The 21,047-nt window shown below is 46.8% G+C and overlaps 1 protein-coding gene across 3 annotated transcripts in view; it reads left to right on the top strand.

Annotated features, from left to right (window-relative positions):
- The window catches only part of TBC1D8 (TBC1 domain family member 8), a 1,594,530-nt gene that overhangs the window by 893,143 nt on the left and 680,340 nt on the right, over window positions 1-21,047 (top strand). The gene's annotated exons all lie outside the window — the stretch shown is intronic.

Below are 21,047 nucleotides of genomic sequence, written 5' to 3'. Positions count from 1 at the left end.
TGGTGACCATGCAGAGGTATCTTATAGGTCACTTATGGGTAGAATAATGGAGTTCATGGGGTGGTCAACACCTACACCCACTCTTCACCAGGATGACTTAACAGACATTTTAAATAAGGGACCTCAGGAAGACCCTATAGTTCCTTTCCATGCAGCATTACAGAAATAAGTGACTGTAAACTGGGAAACTCAGTAAGTAATTCCTGCAGTTAATTAAAAAACTCTCTGCGAAATACAGAACGTCTGCTTCAGATCCTCTGTACTTATCAAAGCATCCGACCCCAGAGAGTTTAGTAGTCCAGTCGAAAGAACGTTACAGTTTGTAAGTAACTTGTTCTTCTTCCTTACAAGGGAAGCTGCAGTCTTCCTTCTTGCATGGCAAGGTTACAAACAATTTAGCAAACTACTGCATAGGCAAGAATACATTTCTGTTTACCATAATTTTGCTATATTATAAACATTTTTATATAAACACACCTCCCCGCCATACTGTCAACACTTCACTCAATATCCTCATATTTTATCTGGTCCAGTAATTCTGCTTAAAAACCTTGTTTTCTCATACTGTTACATAGTGTATATGAGCACTAGCCTGCCTGGGTGTTTTGATGGACAGGGAACAGCTGCTCAGTCACTTTGTGTGCTCTACCAGAGCTAGCCGACACCAGGCAATGCCTGCAGTCTATTTTTAGCACAGGCTGCATTCACAGTGCTTTAAGATTTTAAAACTACATAGAATAACAGAATAACATTTACAAGTGTATTTAACTAAATGATTATCTGACCTTATATTTAAATACTACCTATTTTCATTTAGTGGCTGGCCATGACTGTGTGTGATTAGTTTTGCACGAGAAAGCTTTCTTAGTGCTCTAGTGTTTAGAGAAGTCTTGCCTAATTGTAAAGCGTTTGGGGGCGCAGGAAGGCGCTAGCTCCTCCCCAACAATAGCCATCTCATGGGGGGGGGACATAGATACTTTACCTCATTCTGTACACAATCCAGAGGCGTCATGTTACTGATCCACAAATCCCTGAAATTATTAGCGAAACACACCCATGTGGACCCTGACGGCAGATTCCTTGTAATACATAGGGTCTTGGAAGGGCTAGAACTCATTCTCATAAACCCTTATTGTCCCAACACAGACTCACTGGTATTCTCTGCCCAACTCAATGACATTCTGGCTGCATACTTTGGCCTACCCATTATGTGGGGAGGGGACAAGAATCTAATCCTGGACCGCACACTAGACAGGACAAACCAAGCCCCCGTCCCCAAACATGGGCGGTCTGCCAACTGCAGTCCATCATGCAGGCACTTGACTTTAGGGATACTTGGCGGGTCACAGACCCACGAGCGAGAGAATATATTTTCTACTTTTCGGTTCATGATATGTCGTCCCGCATTGATCTCTTCCTCGTCTCTAGCTCACTACTTGGGGAAAGTGTCCGACTTGTACATTGGACCTCAAACCCTGTCCGATCCTCTCCGATCTCACTCACCCTAAGTTCAAAGCAGGCCCGGCAAATTGCGCCTCGAGGTTTAAATCCACGGCACTGCTTACTACAGTTTTCAAGGCAGACATTAAGTCTGATATTTATACCTTCTTCGAGTCCAATACAGCTAAGGACGCTTCCCACAGCGTAAGATGGCAAGCCTTCAAAGTATACATCAGAGGCATGGCTATGTCGAGGGAGGCAGGGGGTCCTTAAATGCATCAGGAGGGACCTCGAGAAATCTGAGAGTTTGCTTAAGGACCTCGAGCAGGAACACTCTAGAACATCTGACCCCGCCATGCTGGCGCAAATCTGCTCCGAACTAGATAGGTTTGAGGCTCTCGCCATTAGAGGAACCCAGTACTTCTTGCGCCCGACGGCAGCCAAGAAGTATGGTGAAGGGGATAGGCCAGGGAGGACACTGGCAAGAGTGGTCAGATCCGAGTGCGGTAGGGCCCAGGTCGACTGCATTCTGGACACAAATGGTGACGATAAATGGTCGGATGCCGACGTGGTCGACGTGTTCCGCACATTCTACCACACTTTATATACCGCACCAAAACTAAGCGATGAACAAGCCATTCAAACCTTCTTCCAGAATACCCCATTGCCCTCCTTGAATGCCCAAGTCGGAGAGGAACTGGAACTTCCGATCACCCTTGAGGAGATTGTTGCGGTCATCTCCGCCCTACCCAAAAGCAAGGCCCCTGGCCCTGACGGCCTTACGGCCACATTTTACCAAGAATACACTGCGACACTGGCCCCTATCCTCCTTGCGGTCTGGGAAGAATCCCTACATCTCCATGTTCTTCCAGAATCCTTGAGGGAAGCTCTAATCACTGTAATGCTGAAACCGGACAAGCCCAGCAATGACTGCGGCTCATACAGACCCCTTTCCCTAATCAACTGCAACACTAAAATATATGCGAAAACCCTGGCCAACCGTCTTCTTTTATTGATGCCACACTTGGTCCATCCCAACCAGGCAGGCTTCATTCCAGGAAGATCCACCACTCTCAACATCAGGAGGTTAGTCAATATCATGGCTAGGATTGACCCCGGTGCACAAGCAGTTGCAAAAGGCATTCGATATGGTCACCTGGGATTATATGTTTGCAACACACGAAGTGATGAGATACGGCCCCAATATGATGAAGTATATTAGACTCCTATATACGCAACCACTGGCCAGGGTCCTTGTTAATGTCTGTACCTCCGCATCGTTCCAGAGGGTAACCCGACAAGGATGCCCGTTCTCACCTATCCTATTTGCCCTGGCCATCAAGCCCATGGCAGAGCCCATTAGGATACACCACGGACACCACAGAATTTGGCTAACCGCCCCCCCCGCCCCCCTGGATTGTCTCCCTCTACACGGATGACGTGATACTGTAAATCCGAGACCCTGTAACCACCTGACCCCAATCCTTGAGGATATCACACATATAGGGAGTCTCTCAGGCTTCACAATTAACTTCACGAAGTCCGAAAAATCCCTGCTTACCGATGTCACCACAGACTGCCGAGGCACCTCCTGTTTAAGATGGTCCCCAGACTGCATAAAATACTTGGGAGGCACAGTTTCTCGCTCCCTTCCATCCATGATACAGGACAACTATACCTCACTCAATTCATATACCGAGTCAAAAATTCATAAATGGAAGTGCCTCCCGCTATCTCCTCCCGCTAAACTTGTTGCAAATTCAGGGGATTGAGCTAGGCTCCGAAATCACGAATAACCCGTGGACTCGCATGTGTATGCATTCCCAAAAAGGCTCACTAAATTTTAGATTCAAATGTATACAGTTCAAACTCTGAATAGACTGTACTACACCCCGGCCAGACTCTCCAAGATGGCTCATACACAACCTCAGGCCTGTCCAAAATGTCAACACTCTCCCGCAGACCACCTACACATGTTCTGGGCAATGCCCTTGGTTAGGAGAATACTGGGACGGCATTCTGAACATAATCTCACAGGTACTGTCCATCCCACTTGACCAAGACCCTCTAGGCACGCGCTTTGGCATCTGGCCTACTATCTAGTAAAACTCACTGGGTGTTTGTGTATATTCATGATCCCGAAAAGGGCGATTTTATTGAAATGGAAAGACAGGACCCCCCTCCCCCAGCGTAAAGGAATGGATGATTGCATTGACATGGGCTCAAGAGTGTGAAGACCTATATGTTTCCTCCCTCTCCTACCACTCTAGACCCCGAGATGCCTGGGCGGCCTTCCGTTCTTACCTCTGTGATCCTGAGGTACCCAAACCGAACTGAAACATGGCATCTCTTACTAACAGTAACTCAGTAATGCATGCCTGTCTCTCGTGATGCCTGGTGGCATAAGTGTCTGTAGTCAATATGCTGAATCTTGCAATGTAACCCTAATGTCCTGTACCTTGTAGCCAGTAATAAATAAAGGTTTTTAAAAAAAGAAAGATGGATCATTTTATCGTGTAACAAAGTAATACATGTATTTTTTATTTGATGTGTAAAAAAAGTTTGTAACCAACTAAAAACACAATAAAATGATAAAATAAAAAATAGTTACACTTCTTTGGCTACTCCTTGGTATTCCATTGGATCTGCTAGAGTATGACACACAACCTCATGCCAGTCTTTGGCCGTGCCACACTGCAACTGTTCATAACATTCACTTTGTGGTGGTCTTACGTCTGTCCCACCTTTTATGGCACTCTTTCATACTGCTGTAATTATTTCGATATTGTTGTTATTTGGGCACTTTCCTTTTGTTAGTCCGTTTCACTTGCTTTGCCCATAAAGCTTCCTTTAGTTTTATAATCCACCAGTTTAATTACTTAATTTCACTCTGCTTGGTATTTATCAGATGGGCAATGTGCTCAATGGTTAATCTTTCTTCAGTTCATTGCATAATAAATGTTCACTATGTTTCTTTGTGCTCAATGGTTACGTTTCATTCAATTCGATGAATAATAAATGTTCAGTATGCTTATTTTCACATTCTCATTTGGTTCGGTATTCAATATGCACACAAAAGGCTTAATTGTATGTTTTTATTTCATTCGGTAATGTATTGCGGCCTCGCCACCCGCTAGGAATGCCCCCCGGCTGCCGGGTGCCTCTCCTGACACTCACTGGTCTGCATCGATGTTCCCCGGTTGCTCCCGCTATCTCCTTCAGCTTGGCCGGTCCATGGACATGCTGGTAAGAGCCCCGTTTGGGGCTTGTCTCTGCCCCGCTGAGTGCTCCACGGCCTCCAACTGGACGCGGACAGTGTCCCGCTCCCTCCGCTACTGTCGCAGCTCCTGCTGCATGTCCCTCGTCGCAGGGGCTCCTGCACACTGGGCTTCGGCACCGGCGTCCTGACTATCTCACAGGTCCCACCACGGCTTATTTCTCCAAACACGGGTCTCCTGTTGGTCTCCTCTTTACAGGTCTCCCTGTGTCTCTCTTGGCTGCAACCTCTGTCTGCTTTTATACACCTGTATCATGCTGCAGGTGTATACTTCCAATTGGATTTGCCTTATGTGAGAAACCAAAGGGTGTCTCACCTACTTGTCCCTGGGGATCGCTCTCTCAGGTGGCCAGGGTCACAGCCATTGCCTTTGGATTCAGACCATGGGGTTTAACCAGTGCGGGAGGATCACCTGGCTGAGGGGACTTCGGGGAGTGGAGGTGAGGCAGCCATTGGTGAGACGCATTATTCCCCCCTTTCCTGTACACCTAACCTATCCGATTTGTTATGATTCTCTGATGTCCCAACCCCCCCCTCCCACCCCGCTTTGTACACAAACACTGGGGCGACTACTGAGACTAAAGAGGCTAACCCTTACATATCGCATTGGACATGTCCCGCTAATCGGGTCAGGCAGAGTCAGGCACTTGACTTTAAGTGCATATATTTGATACCAATTAGCTCTCCTCACACGGATAAAAGGCGAAAAAGAGACTCACTCAGATCAAGGTGGAACACGAGTGAGAGCTGAACCTCGGGGGCGAAGGCGAACCTACTGGATCAGAGCGACAAACCAAGGGATGAGAGCAACGGGTCGAGGACCCCAGGTGTTCCCTGCAGGAGGTTGTTGCCTCCAAAAGGCTGTGAAGACACGTGGAGAAAGCCAAACCCCAGACATGAAGGCTGCATTGTGTTTCAAGGATGCCAGCGACACTCCCGGGTGAAAGGCATAGTTGGGGAGGCAAGGCGAAGCCTGTGGTACTAACCTTGACTGGTGAATTGAAAAACTGTAAAGACAAGAAAGAAACGCACAGAGCCGGTGAGTTGGCAAGCGACATGAAAGACTGAAGTTGCAACATTATATCGCAATAGAAGGCTGCATGCGTGTGATGAGACGCGAAGAAAGGCAGACCTGTGAATGAACTTTGAAATAAGGATAGCTGTGAAACCAGCAATACTGAGTAACGGAGTGGTTCGGCGAGAGGAAGTAGCCCACTCGAAAATTTCAGTGAAAGGTGAAATGATTGTAGTGATAAAGTGAATGAGCTGTAAAAGCAAAGTGATCAAAATTAACCCTGAGAAAAGGGGAGAGTAAAAAGGTGAACGCTAAACTTTGGTGCTTATGACCTAGAACTACCCAGACCAAGAGACACTGGGGCAAATAACACAAGAGTATTGTATTGTATTGTATTTATTCTTATAAAGCGCTTTATACCAAAGCGCTGTACAGTCAACAACAGGGTACAATTAACATAACAAAAATTGTAACAACAGAAGCAAATACAAACATGAATCAGTCACCAAAACAGAATATAGAGCAATTATTTGGAAGGGGAAGGAGAGAGGAGGGGGAGGGCTAGGAAAAATGGGGAGCGAAGGTGGGAGGAGGTTGGAGGAAGGGGGGTGGGAGAGGATAAGGGGGAGGAGGAGAAAGGGGGTAGGAGAGGGGAGTGAGAGTAGGGGGGGCGGGCATGGCTGGGAATGGAGAAGGAGAGATTTGAGGGAGGTGCGAATTAAAGAAAAAGTTGAAGTGGTCTTGTGGAGGTCTATAGTAAAAGCCACGCACACTTGAAAGTCTTTGACATCAGGACAAGGTCCCACCCTGACTGAGGGAGACCGTAATTGTGATAAGTTAGGGGAAGAGAACCCCTAAAGCATGTGAACTAAACTTGGGGAAGGGAATCCCTGAAAGTGTTGTGTTTGAAAGGTCAAAATCTGACTGAGGGAGACCTGCCTGAATTTTGTGCTGTGAAAGATCCAAGCTCGACTGAGGGAGGCCTACATGAACTTTGTGCTTTGAAAGGTCGAGTCCGACTGAGGGAAACCAGGGTTATCTTTATGTTGAGCTGTGTTTTGAAAATTGAAGAGACTTTAACGTGGAAGGCCAGGTGGGCCTCAAACCACGTTTTGAACTGCCTTTGTTTTAAAAACCTGAGCCAGAGTGTCATCCTGCCTAAGGGGACTGCCTTACTCCGTGCTGTCTAACGTGGCGAGGAGAGCCGACTCAGCCACATTTATTCTTGTATTTGAACACTGATTTTCCTTTGCATACATATTCTCCTTTACACACTTTTTGTACAACAGATATGGCTGGCGTTAGCTCGAGCTCCGGCAGTGGTGCCTTGCCCTCAGGGCTTTTCTGCCCCTCATCGGGTACAGGTTGGATCTGGTCAGGATGGGACAATTCCACTACAATGTTTTACCTGAACAAGCAGTGAGACATCCGGTCCCCCCTACTTTGCATGGAGGTGGTATCGATCTGCGAATGGGCCCTTAAGGAGGGGATTTGGATTTCAGCGGTCCACCTCCTGGGGGGACAGCAGTGCAGAAGGGGGCCAGCTGAGCCACTTGGGGTTCAACACCTACGAGTGGGAGTTGCACACTGACTCTTTGTTGCCCCTGTTCCAGTGCTGGGGGTTCCCGGATCTGGACTTGTTCGCATCTCCTCGGAATTCCAAGTACCCCTGGTTTGCTTCATGGGCAGAACTGGCCGGGGGTCAATGAGAGACGCCTTCCAGATCTGCTGGCACTGCCACGTGTGTCATGTTCACGCCTCCCCCCTTTGCAAGTTTCAGGCTTTGGTGGGCTGCAGCCTCATCCTGGTTCTCGGATCTGCTACAGTTGCGCTCACATTGGCCCATCCATCCTCAGATCCCCAACAGGGGCTTCCTGATGCTGCAGGGCGGGCCAGTGGAACACCCGGACCCAGCCAGGCTGGCCCTAGCGGCCTGGTTCCTAACCAGCTAAAGCTATAACATGCTCAATTTTCGGATGACAACTGGGACATCATTCAACAGGCAGGACGCCCTCTAGTTGATCCCAGTATAAGAGCAAATGGACTAGGTTCTGCCACTGGGCTCGTGACAAGGGTCTGGATCCCGTCACTTGTCCTCTGGATGACATACTGGCTTTTCCGGCGCAAAGGCACATTCTGGAGTGCAGGTGGATACTTTCCACATCTATTTGGTGGCCATTGGGTCATACAAGAATTGAGCATGTGTTTTCGGCACTAACCCGGTGGTTAAGGCCCACCTCAAAAGGTTGTCTAGGCTTTTCCCCCGCTGCACAGGCCGCACCGGTCTGGGACCTCAATGTGGTTCTGGCAGCATTGCAGCGCAGACCTTTTGATCTGATGGCCTCGGTAGATATCCGGCTGCTCACGCTGAATACAGTTCTGTTGGTGGCTCTCACCTCTACACGCAGGGTTTGCGCGCTGCATGCGTTGTCATCGTACAAGCCTGTTTCACAATGACAAGATCATCTTGCGCACTCATCCAAACTTCTTGCCCAAGGTGGTCTCTCCATTTCATCTGATTGAAGAGATCTGGCTGGCGGTGTATTTCCCGAACCTGCAGTCAGAGGCAAAGCAGGCCCTACATTCCTTGGACTTCAGGAGGGTCCTCAAGTTTTACCCCTCTCAGACAAACTCCTTCAGGAAGTCCAAGGCATTGTTTGTCACTTTCGGGGGCTTGCCTCCCGGCATCCAGGCTTCCAAAGCTTCTATCGCCCAGTGAATTATCCAGACCATTTTGGAGTTGTATATGGCCATGGGTAAACAGGTTCCTGAGGGTATTCATGCCCATGCAGTTAAAGCTAAGGCCACGGCTGTTGAGTTTCAGAGGCATGCTTCTTGGGATGTCATCAGCAAGGAGGCTACTGCAGGCACTCCATCGGCCATGTCTAAGCACTCTTCCCTAAATACCAGCTCCAGGCATGCTGCAGAGTACAGTTAGGCAGTTCTGAAGAACCTTTTGTCATGATCACTGGCCCTACGAAGACTGGCCTTGCCCCTTGCACCTACCCTAGTGTAGTAGCAGGCACATATGCACACAGCCCGGGGTTTCCAAGGCACCACTGTGGCTCTTGGACCAGGTTGAGAAAGAACAAAAAGAGTTGGGCCCAAGCTTGGCGTGCCTGGCACCATGTTATGTTTCTCATTCATGAGGTGACTGTGCCCTGCCACTTCTAATTCCTCCAACATGGAGGCAGAATAAACCAAGCAGCACTTAAAATGCTGCAGGACTGCCTTTGGGTGTGGCTGGCTCTGCCTTTTGGGTGGGGCTGGACATGCTTAGTCATTGGGTGTGGCTGGGTGTGGTTGGCTATTTAAGTCACACCCAGACAAGGGTTCCCTGCTTCACGTCATTCTGCCACTGCAGCGTGACGCTTACCGGCCTTGCTCCTGCTTTCCGGACCTGAAAGAAGAAAGAAACAGCTGTTAGACAGAGCGTCGCTCTATGGACCCGATCTCCGATCCTTGGCAGCACTCACCTGGTTATCCTTGTGTGAATTCTTGGCAGCAACACTTCTTGGCATCTCAGCTTTTCGACTCCTCCGTCGCCGCTCCTGCTGGAAAGAGAAAAGAAACAAGACAACAGTTAGTAAGTCGAATTAACGCGCAAGGTAGCAGCATTATGAACAGTATTAACATTGCGCATACCATTAAGGCAGCAATTGAAGAAGGTGAAAGCAGTATTGTGCTTGGGGGAAAAGCGGTGCTTCAGAAAGTACCAGCATAGCGCCTTCAACGCCGGCAGCTGCTAGATGATCCATAACAGAGCACCATGCACCAAAGGGGCAGCGCTCTGCATCAAGACACTCTACAGAGCGCTGAGCATAGAAGGAACAGGGCACAGCCAGGACGCTGTCTGGCCCGAAGCAAAACTGCTCAGAACTCTTACATGGCAAAATGACAAATATGCATACAACACAGTGCGCACAGCCAAAATGAACTTTAAAACCACCCTTTACAGACAATTATCTATGCTGCAAGGTGAAAGGACACTGATCCACGCCGCAGCAGGCCTGGGATGGATATAGACCACCGCAGTCTGTGACGTAACTGACTCTACACCTATTGTGCCCCTGCTCAAGAAATAGCAGGATGGAGATCTTCTCTTCCCAATAAATCCAAGTGAGAGGCGTCCACGAAAGTTGGGAACCCTGAGTGGGGGGATGAGAGGGGTACAGGGTGGAGGGAGGAGCCCTATCCACCACTCTCATTAACGCAGTATTGTGTATCCCTTTTAGGATCACGCCCAGGGGCTCAGTTCCACCGGAGTGTCCTGACACAGACACCACATGGAAGAGGTTTCCTGGTGCCCCCGCAGAGCTAAGGTGAGCGTTACACCTTTTTGCTTTGTCTTTGATATGAGACGGGTTGTCAAAGCTCCACCCTGTGGTCTTGTTCGGTGGAATCCCCCACAAGGATGGCGGAAAGGGGACTGGACGAATAAGTAGTTAGTTATTCACCGTAGTGACTGGAGTACTCTTGTGCATAGTCCCCTTTCCTCCAGACGTCCCACCCACCTTCCCCCTCTTTTTGCCCGGGGCTAATGTAAATAGTATAGCCAGGTAGCTAAGCGTCTGATGTGTAAAAGACTGGGGTGAGGTGCCAGAAGGCGGGGCATCGGGGTGGGAGGTGTTCCCACACCCGAGACTGCGTCCCCAGGTGCAATACTAAATTTAAAGGGGAAGCTCCATTTTCCACTGCCAAAGGTTATGGTACCGTCCCCATGTTGGGGGACGCCCCACAAGGATGGGACACCCCACAACGATGGAGGAAAGGGGACTATGAACTATGAGTAATCTAGTCACTATGGCGAGTAACTTTAATTTACTCTGTCTCCTCTTCCTCGTCTCAGTACTGTCAAGTGTCACATGTGGGGAAATTATGGAGTTGGCTTAAAATAGGCCATAAAGGTATGGGGAGTGTTAAGTTGGTTGTCAATGGGAAAAGAGGCATACCATGTCTTGCCCAAAGGGACCACACTCCTCAAGCACCCTTCACCCAGATGATCCTCCTTCGCTTTTTCACCCCCTGCGTCAGGATCCAAGAGCGATGCCTTTCCCTGGCCACCTGTGCAGATGTTCCAAGGGGAGTAGGACTGAGAATACCCTCAGGTTTCTCACATACCCTTCACCAATGCAGGCTGGACTGAGGTGCTTCACAAGGAAACCGGGAGAGGAAGTCCACATTACCTTGATCTCAACCTTTCCGGTGCTCGACTGTGAAGCAATATGGCTGAAGGTCCAAAAACCACTGCATTACCCGAGGGTTGGACTCTTTACTCGGACTAATCCAAACTAGAAGAGAGTGGTCTGTTACTAAGCAAAATTTGCAACCCAAGAGGCCATATTTTAGATACACTGCCCACTTGATTGCCAATGCCTCTAACTCAATTACTGAATAATGTTTCTCTCTGGGAAAGCGCTTTCTGCTGATGTATAGAATTGGGTGTTCAAAACCATCATATTTTTGCGACATAACGGCCCCTTCAAGGAAGCATCAGTCTGTAGGATGACATTTTTGGAGAAATCTGCCATGCTCAACACGGCTTTGGCAAAGGGCTTGTTTCAAGGTCGTATAACAGACTTCATCTTCATTTTTCCAGGAGATCTTTTGGGGTTAGCATTTTTCAATGGGCCTGTCAAACTTTGAATAAATCAGCGGTAGCATCGGATGAGTCCCAAAAAGGCTCTCAGATCTTTCTTCATTTTTGGAGTGTGTGTATCAAGGATGCCCCTAACCTTCACTTGTTCTGGTTGGACGGTCCCATTACCTACAAAAGAAACTGCTTTTCTTAATACTCTCATTATGGTATAGAGGTGATATGAATGATCTTCCCAGGTCTTGCTATGTATTACGATGTCATCTATATAGGCCCGCAAAATTCTGAGTATAAAAGTTTATCAATAAGTTTCTGGAATGTTGCAGGAGCACCATGAATCCCAAAAGGCAGGACTTTAAGCTGAAACAACCCCTTGGGAGTAGCAAAGGCAGGTTTCTCTTTATCAGGCCCATGCAGAGGTACCTCACAAAATCCTTTTGTGAGGTTGGGTGTCAAAAGATAGACCACATTACCCAGCCTATCTATCAGATCATCGATACGGGGCATTGGGTAAGCGTCAAATGCAGAAATGACATTACGTTTAGGAAAATCTATGCAAAACCTCCAGCTTCCATCGAGTTTTAGGAGTACCAAGGGCTAGTAGAAGGTTCAATGATGTTAGCTTCTTGAATGGTGGTTTCCCTTCTAGCCTCAGGTAACCAGTACGGTTTTAGGTGTGCCACTTTACCTACGTGAGTGTGGATATGATGGTATATACCCTTTACTCTCCCAGGTTCTTCTCGAAACACATCTGTTTACTGCCTTTTAAGTTCATATAGATCTTGTTTTGGGTTATTATTAAGGTCAAATGAAATTAGTGCCTTGCTCTATGTATCTCCTGGAAAGAGACAAGATAATATAATCGCCGGGGACTCTGGGATTTTCTTTCCACTCCTATAATAGATTTATGTGATATATTTGTGTTTTTAAGGCATTGTAAGATCTTATAATTACATGGACCTGTTTGTTCCACTACCTAGTATGGTCCATGCCTCTTGGACACAAGTTTATTTTCCGAAGTAGGCAACAAGACGAGCAACTTTTGACCTATTGAAAAGGATCTAAGAGAAACCTTTTGATCATAGGAGGTCTTCTGTTGTTCCTCTGCCTTAACCATGTGAGCCTGTACCAAAGACCTTACAGGTGTCGTGTGTTCTTTCAATATATGCACAGTCTGGGAGAGGGGGATTGGAGCCTCCTCTCTCTTATCCCAGGTTTTCCTCAACATATCCAGGACATTCCATGGTTCTTGTCCATAAAGGAGTTCAAACAGGGAGAATCCTCGTGAGGCCTGTGGAGGTTTTCTGACTCCAAACAAGGCCTAGGGTATCATTTGATCATGTCCAGGTTGGGTGGGGTTGGCTTGCAGTGTAAATGTCAATCTTAAGGAGGTGATGAAATTGGTGGAAGAGGCTCCGGGTCAATACAAGAGAGCATTTGATGAAACTTCTAAAGTAAAGGAACAGGAATGGGTAATTGGAGACTGTGTTTATTTAGAATACCAGGTGTCGCCTCAAATGTTTGGGAAGTACATTTCTTGGACGCAAAAGGATTGCAGAAGTGAGGGATAGTGTGTATGGTGGAGAAGGGTGGTCGAAGGGTAGGCTGGTGTTGAGTAAAGGACAGTCCACAAAGGGTGAGTGTTTGTGGTGATAGTAATATGGCGGTGGATGGGGAAAGTCTATGTAGTGAGTCATGTGGGGAGTAGTGTCCAGCTCATTACTCCAGCGGTTCAGAGATAGTGAGTTGGCAGAGCCCCAGTTAGCCGCGATCAGTCTTTTGCCTGTCCCAAATGCTATCGCCAAAAACATTTTTTCGTATTTTGAGAGGTCCACTTCACCCCCGATGCCTAGTAGTATCATTTTGGGATCCCTAGGGATTGGTGTCACCAGGGTAGCAGAGATCATGTTAATACATCCCTCCCAGAAGATCTGTAACACCCGGCAGTCCCAAATCATATGGTAGAAGGTGGCAGGTTCCGTTTTGCATCTAAGGCATGTCTCGTCTTCCAGTCCCCCCCATCTGGCCATGGCAGTGTGTGAATGGTATGAGCGGTGAAGGATTCACAATTGTATTAGCCTGAGTTTAGATTCTATACCAATTTCTCTAGGGGACATTAATGCATCAACCCAGTCTTCTGGTTCCAGTTGGCCTATATCCCTTTCCCATTTCTCCTTGAGCCTGTCGAGCTGAGTAGCCCCGAAGGAGTTAAGGGCTTGCTAGAGCGTGGAAGTGACCTTAGAGGGAATGCATTGTGGGAGGATATTGGTCTCAACGGGAGTACAGGGGGGGTATAGTTGTTGTATCAGGGAATTGGGTGTGGATGGCGTGGGCCAGCTGCACATGTCGAAACCGGTCCATGGGTGCGAGGTCGAATTGCTCTTGCATGGCCTCGAAGTCGAGGATGTGACCCCCTTGTATCACGTGTGCCAATGTGTGTATCCCTTTTGCGCGCCAGTGATCGAAGGAGCCCATCTTTACTATTTCTGGTAGGAGCGTGTTGTGCCACAGGGGTTGAGATAGTGTTGGCTTTCCTTTCCAGCCAATTAGTTTGTGCGCCTCCTGCCAGGCCTGGCAAATATGGTGTGTCATTCTGGGTAACATCGGGGGTTGGTTGTGGGTGGCATACAGGATCTGCAGTGGGGTTAAGCGGGGTCATGATCTCTATTTCAATGCGGATGTGGGGGAGTGTGGGGTCTGCATGTATCCAGTCGTTTACTACTCTGATCTGTGCTGCAAGGTAATAGGTGCGTATGCAGGGTAAACTGATGCCTCCTTCCCAAACAGATCGATGCAGCATATCAAGGGCGATTCTGGGTTGCTTCCCGCCCCACAGCAGCGTGCAAAGGTGTCTGTCAATAAGTGCAAAGGTGTCTCGGGGAATGTCAAGTGGGGCATTTTGGAGTACGTACAGCAGTCTGGGGAGGGTCATCATCTTGAATAGCGCAGCTCTGCTCATAAGTGATAGGGGGAGTGATTGCCAGTGGGAGGTATCTGTTGAACCGGTCAATTACTGGTTGTAGGTTAAGTTGAAGGAACCCACCAAGTGTCGAATCGAGCCGTATACCCAGGTATTTAAATTCCCTAATAGAGACATGATATGGGCAGGTCTCAGGGATCGCAAACTCGCCGCCCTGTATCGGGAAGTAAATGGTTTTGGCTTCATTCACCTTTAGGCCCGCAAAGTTTTGGTATTCTCTAAGAATGAGGGAGATAATCGGGCAGGAAGTGCGTGGCTTACTTAGGTATATGAGGAGGTCATCCGCGTAGAGAGATAGTCGGTTAAAGGGCCAGGCGAATCATGTCCAGTTAGTGTTAGCCCTAAGCTCAATTGCGAGTGGTTCGATGGCCAGGAGGAAAAGAAGCGGGGAGAGCGGGCACCCCTGTCTCGTACCTCGACCCAAGGGAAATAATTCAGAAGACCTGCCGTTCACCCTTACCATGGCCTCCGGAAGTGCATAGAGAAGTTTAACCCATGATATAAACGTTTGCCCCAGGTTCATCCGAGCCATGATTGTCAACAGAGCCTCCCACCCCACAGAGTCAAATGCTTTTTCAAAGTCCACCGCCAGGAGGGCAAGTGGGGCTGGTATTTCCTTGGCTCTACTCAGCGCCAGTTGAACTCTACGTAGGTTCATGCGGGTGGACTTATTGGGCATAAATCCACATTGGTCTGGGTGGACGAGGGTCTCTATCACCTGCAGTAGTCTGTTGGCGAGTGTTCTGGCGAGGACCTTAGCTTCCCCGTTGATCAGGGATATGGGGCGATAGGAGGCACATTCCTCCGGGGGTTTCCCGGGCTTATGTATGACTATTATGCATGCCTTCCTGAGGTCCGGGGGGAGTGTCCCCAGCTCTTTGCTGCATAGGAACATACGGTGCATGTGGGTGGGTAGTGTACCATCGAGGCATTTCCATGTTTCTGTAGGGAACCCATTGGGGCCCGGGGTCATCCCAGGTTGGAGCTGTGCAAGCGCCTCTTGCACCTCGGTTACAGTGATTTCAGTGTTCAGGAGATCTGTTTGGCGCTGAGTGTTTCGGGATCTCTATCTGGTCGAGGTAGCATGAGGGTTCGGAAGGCGGGCTCTCGGCGGGTGGGGTATAGAGCTTCTTATAGTAGGCGGCAAATGCCTCAACAATGTCAGTCTTCTGTGAGGAGTGTTCCGCCTGGAGACTTAATGGCCCGTACGTGTCCCCTGCTCTGTTCGCGTCTCTCCAACCAGGCCAGGATCTTATTCGCCTTGTCGCCCCGTTCATAAATTTGGTTCCGGACTAGCTGATGGGCTTTTCGTGCATTGTCTTGGGCCAGGTTGCTAAGGGCATCTTGTGCTGGAAGCAGAGCCTCTTTTGTCTCTTGGGTGCAGTGTTCTAGGGCTTGCCGTTCACACTCCAGGACACTTGCTTCTGCCTTTTTCTTTGATCATTAAGGGGGGGGAGATCTGTTATGTTCTATTGGGTTGTGTTCTGGAACCTAGGGCAGTTGAAGGGGAGCTTGGGTGCTGCTCTCTGTGTTTAACTCAATAAAAACTGTAATCGCACTTACTTGGTGGCGTGTATCACAAACCTAACTTTTATACATGCCAGTCATATAAAAATACATTGTGACCTTCTGATTTGCATATGTACCATTTAGACAAAGGGCTTCACGTTTGTCTGAGTTGTACCTACTTACAACGTTAATACAGTACATATTATATGCCTAATTACTGCCTCCTCAATCCTCCACATTGATTCTTATTTTCATTAGTGTATAAATCGGTAATATTCTAAATGCATGACATGTTTCAGTGCTAAGGCGTGTTTACTTCACTGGTTTGCATACTTTTCTGGGGCGGCTTCTGCCTTCACAATGTCCTCAGGTTCGGTATGCCTGTTAAACCATATGTCGAGGTGTAGTCTTAACATCACACGTCGAGAAACTATATCTCCTAGAGGCAAGTCGTAGGTTCTATACTGATAGACCATTATGCTTAGATGAAGACCAATTGTGTAGTCGTGCTATTCCCGGGCTCTATGGCATGTTGACATTGAAGAATGTAGGCAAGGTACTGAGTTCCGGTATACCAATCAATGTGCATTTATGTATGTGGCGAGCTGTGTAAGGCACTGGAAGGCTTAATTGCTGCGTCTTTGTCTGGACTACAATTATCCACATTTCATGTTTTATGCGGATTCAGCATGCCCACTGTATTTAAACCTCCTTAAGCAATAGAACCCGAGTAGGGGGCATTACCAGTCTGGTAATTGCACGGGGCGTCGCAAGGGCTTTAACGTAAGCCCTGGGGCATTACCAGATCGCTAATGCCCCCCCCCGCCACCACGAGGGTTCTATTGCTATTCGTACCCCCGCACGTTGTACTGGGGTAATAATAGTTGAATTTTCTCGGGTTGGCAAAGGACGTGTAAACCATTTCTCAACTTGAGAAAAAAAATGCAAAAAACATGCCCACCATCGATCTAGAAGGGCCTCCCTTTCCAAGTCGTCTATTTGTGTGTTGGAGATGTGCTGGGAACAGTACTGTTCCGGGTGCCAGCGAGGGACAGAGCAGTGCAGGTAAGTGCGATGGGGATACTGAGGGTAGAGGATATGTGGAAAAGGGGGTGAGGAGGAAAGGGCAGGGGACGCTGAAGCACACCTTCATTCCCGGCGAGGGAAGATGGTGGGCTCCCGCTCTAGGGGTGGGGGCTTGGACCGGGGTCTTTCCCAGTGTGGTAAAGAGACTGTTTTAGTGCCTTCTCCTTAACTGGGAGTCTTCCACCCACTAATTTATGATAAACACCCAGCTACTACGTTAATTCTCAGTTTGTTGGCACAAAACACATTTGTACATTATAAAGCACAAAACCTAGCTGCAACAAAGGGATACAGTCAGGGCTAAAGTCGAGGGTACACGCGGGTGGACGGAGTCCCCCCACTTTTTTCAGACGGTGGACTCGCCCAAGCTAAAATGGGAAACATTGAACTCTCCCTTGAATGTATGAATTAAAGCCAACTTCGGGGATCGAACTGCAGTCGTCAGGTCGCAGTCGTCAGGTTTGCCAGCTGGACACTTCAACACTGTACCCATATAACCTGATGGAAAATAAAAAACTAAAGGGGAAATGTCCCATTTCGGTACTGCATGTTCCATGGAAAGCATTTGTATTGGTCTTGGAATTTAAAACATGCCCACCTTTTTCAAAAACACTATTAGAAGAAAATATCCTCTCTTGGGTTTGTGTGTGTGTATGTTGATTTTATAAAGGGCAAATGCCATTCGTCCTGTGCAATTTGGGTGGTTATGCAAAGCCAATGTAATGAGATGTGCATATTTCGCCTTGATATGCTAATTTCTGGCGACGTCACATCCCATTGCGTTTGTTTGAGTCCCCCCACTTTTATTTGTAGGACTTGACCCCTGGATACAGTGCTACGGTACAAACCTATCAGTACAAATAGAAGGTTAGACTTTTAAGGTGAACATTAGAAGGTTGAGGCAAGAGTGGGGTACAGAATTTTAGATGCATAGAATAAAGTATGGCAGGGAAAGTAGGCCCCAGTATGGGGTATGAAGGTTCTGCAAACCAATTGTCCGAGAAATGTTCTTTGAAGAGAATATGTTGGCTGTACAATCAAAGTGATCTGCTGGTCAAAAAAAGGGACCCAAATGTTTTCAGGAGTGAGGATTGCAATTTCAGAGATCACATTATGGATTTCAAAAAGGAAAAGATAATATAACACTGCTATTGTCAGAGTATTGCCCATAACACTGCTAATGTGTATTTTAGGCATAAGCCCACATGTGAAGGACCATATATTACTAATGAATAATAACTTCTACTGTAGGTAAAAAGAAAAGTCATTGCTAGTCAATTTGGTAAAGTCTCAAATATCCCCATTTACTTGCAGTATCATAACTAATGTTATGCACTACATTCAGAAAAGTTTGAGTTTGTTTACCTTTTATTGGATTAACAAACTATGCTGAGAATGTATAATGCATAAACTTTCGATGTCACATAGGTTTTCATCAGATGGTAAAGAGCAACAGTGAGGGGAATGCAGTGCTGTAATAAGTCTTAGGTTCCAACTATATATATATTTTTTATTTATTTCATTTAGTTTATACAAACTTTTTGAAAAGATTTGTGATCCCTCCATACACATTTTACAAAGCCAGAGAGGTAAAGAGCAATCATGCGAAGCACAGTTTACAGAAGTCGCTCCAACTATATATCTACGCGGCAGAACTGTAAGATTGCACGCAGAGCAGTCAGAAATATTGTATTACTTAAAAGGTGCTCTCATTTACATAGTCAAGCCTTTTGTGCATTTCGAAACCTGTGGAAAACGCATGCTACATATGTCTCAGTGCAGGTTTTAAAAAGGCGGATGAAACATGTTTTACAATGTATTTATTTCACAGGTAAAACTGCATTGCTGAAAACCTGTGCAGCAAGTACGGACATGTTCAATCCTGGCTGCTTAGTCTTAAGGCCCAATACTAACCGACTGTAGTGATTCTGTTGCTAAATGATGCTTTGCAAAAGGCTCTTAACACTGCCATGAATAGTCAACTGTTAGCTTTTTTAGGTGTGGGCAAGCACGCTCCTTAACAAGAGCATAATTATTAGCACTTCAGCGAATCTGAAGTACACAATACCAATGTTCACAATGCATGCTGCCTGAAGGGCTTCACATTTTACCATAGTGAAACATAAAACCTACGTCCATGTTTACACCTCTGATCCGAGCGTCTTCAAAAACATGAGTGCCCAGCTTCTTCTGTGCCTTGTCTGCAGGAGATCGTCCTTTCAATAACAAAACCGATGGATCATTTAGTCTATGCCCATTACATGTGAAATGGTGTCCCACTTGTTATTTTTTATGCTTTGAGATAGGCTGTCTTTGTGGGCTCAGTCTTTCATGTACAATCATGGTCTCGGGAGGATAGCTCAGTGGTAACGTGCTCGCCTTGGAAGCAAGATGACACGGAGGAACATGGGTTCGATCCCCGGGTCAGCGCTTAGAAACCTCTGGTTATTTATAAGCGCGTTATAAATGATCCATCATATCATGCAGTTCCCTCACATGTTTCACCTATGTTTTATCCTAGCTGGCATTTCTTGCAGTGTATGAGGTGCACAATGTTGGACAATTTGTAGTTATTAGTCTCTTGATTCTGTATTGTTCGGTTCTGCTGGGTTGTTTTGACAGATTCAGTGCAGATGGGTTGTCAGGTTTTGCATCTCCTAATATTGCATAGGTACGCTTCTGTCTTTTGTTCTTGATTCATTGCAAATGCTCTTATAGTCATAAATTATGCAAGATTTCTTTGGTTGCTTCTACTCTGTCAAGGAAGTTAATTTCAAATGTTTTTCAGGTCTTCGCTCCTGCTAAATATTGGTTGTAGGCCCTTTCTGTCCACTTGTGTTAATGCTGGATTATAGGGGACCACTCGCTGTATTGTAGCAGGTTATCGCTTGGAATTTGTAATGCACAATCAACATTTATCTAGCTCTTTGTCCATTTCGCAGAAAGGATGTGTGGAGTGCAGTGAGCTGCTTGTCGCGTTCTCTCTTGTTGGAGTTTATATGTTGGTACCTGATTGCTTGGCTGTAGATAAGATTATTTTGGGTGGCTTGGCTGGAAGCTTGGCCTTTGCAAGTGCATGTTCCAGTATATGCGTTTCTTGTAAACTGCTGTTCTGAGCTGGCCATTCCTTCGAACAGAAATAGTGATATCCAGAACGTGTATTCTCATCTTGGAAATGTCCATGGTGAATTTGATCAATTTATGGAATTGTTTGAGAATCACTCTCCTTCAGTCCAAATCATCACTGTATCGTAGGTATGTTATTGTTGCTGCAGGACCTCTTCCTCGAGGTCGGCAGGAAAACGATTTGCATATTGGGCTGCCATTTTCATGATAGTGGCACTTGCAATGTTTTACAGAAAGTGTTGGCCATTAAAACAAAAATCGTGTGTGTGGATCTCCCAAGGCCCATGATCATATTAATTGGGGTGCCACTTTTGTTGCTTGCTTTGTGCAGGAACATTTGGAAACCAGCTATTCCATCTTCGTGTGAAATGCTGGGATAGAGTGAGGTGACATCCAAAGTTGCCAGGAGGGTTTTAGGTGCTGCATACCCTATCTCTCGAATCTTCCTAAGGGAATGCGTGGTCTCCTGTTTGGGTTCATTGAAAAAGTTTCCTCGATTGATTCAATATATTCGGATATCGCTTCGCTAAATGTAGGTTTGCCTCAGATGATGGGACGGCCTGGATTATGCAGTTTGTGAATTTTCTGCTTTGAATTGTGTATCTGAGGGGTTGGTTTGTCTGGTATGAGACTTTTGATATTTTCCCTAGTATTGTTAGGCATGGACTTGATCATTTGTTCCAGTACTTTGGATGTATATTACTCAGTTCTTGACCCCTCACTTTTCCTTTTTACCATCTGATGATCTACGTGACTTAGATGGCTAATGCATTATTCCTTCACAGCATAATATTTTTAGTGTTCCCAATAATAGGTATCAAAACTCAAACTTTTGTGAGTTTTTCTTTTTCTATTGGCATTTCGTGAATAGAAAAAACAAACCCCTACATTGATGACCCCCATCCTGGTTGCCACCCTCCACCCCTGTGCCCTCTGCATGGTTTTGTTTACTACACTGTCTTTAATGTCACTAGATATCAAGGATTCAGAGATGTTGAGGGCAATAACAAATATTATA

Source organism: Ambystoma mexicanum, chromosome 7p (assembly GCF_040938575.1).
Source record: "Ambystoma mexicanum isolate Mex_15411 chromosome 7p, UKY_AmexF1_1, whole genome shotgun sequence".
Taxonomy (NCBI): Eukaryota; Metazoa; Chordata; class Amphibia; order Caudata; family Ambystomatidae; genus Ambystoma; species Ambystoma mexicanum.
The sequence above is the reverse complement of the archived record's forward strand: the minus strand, read 5'-3'. Positions and strand labels throughout refer to the sequence as shown.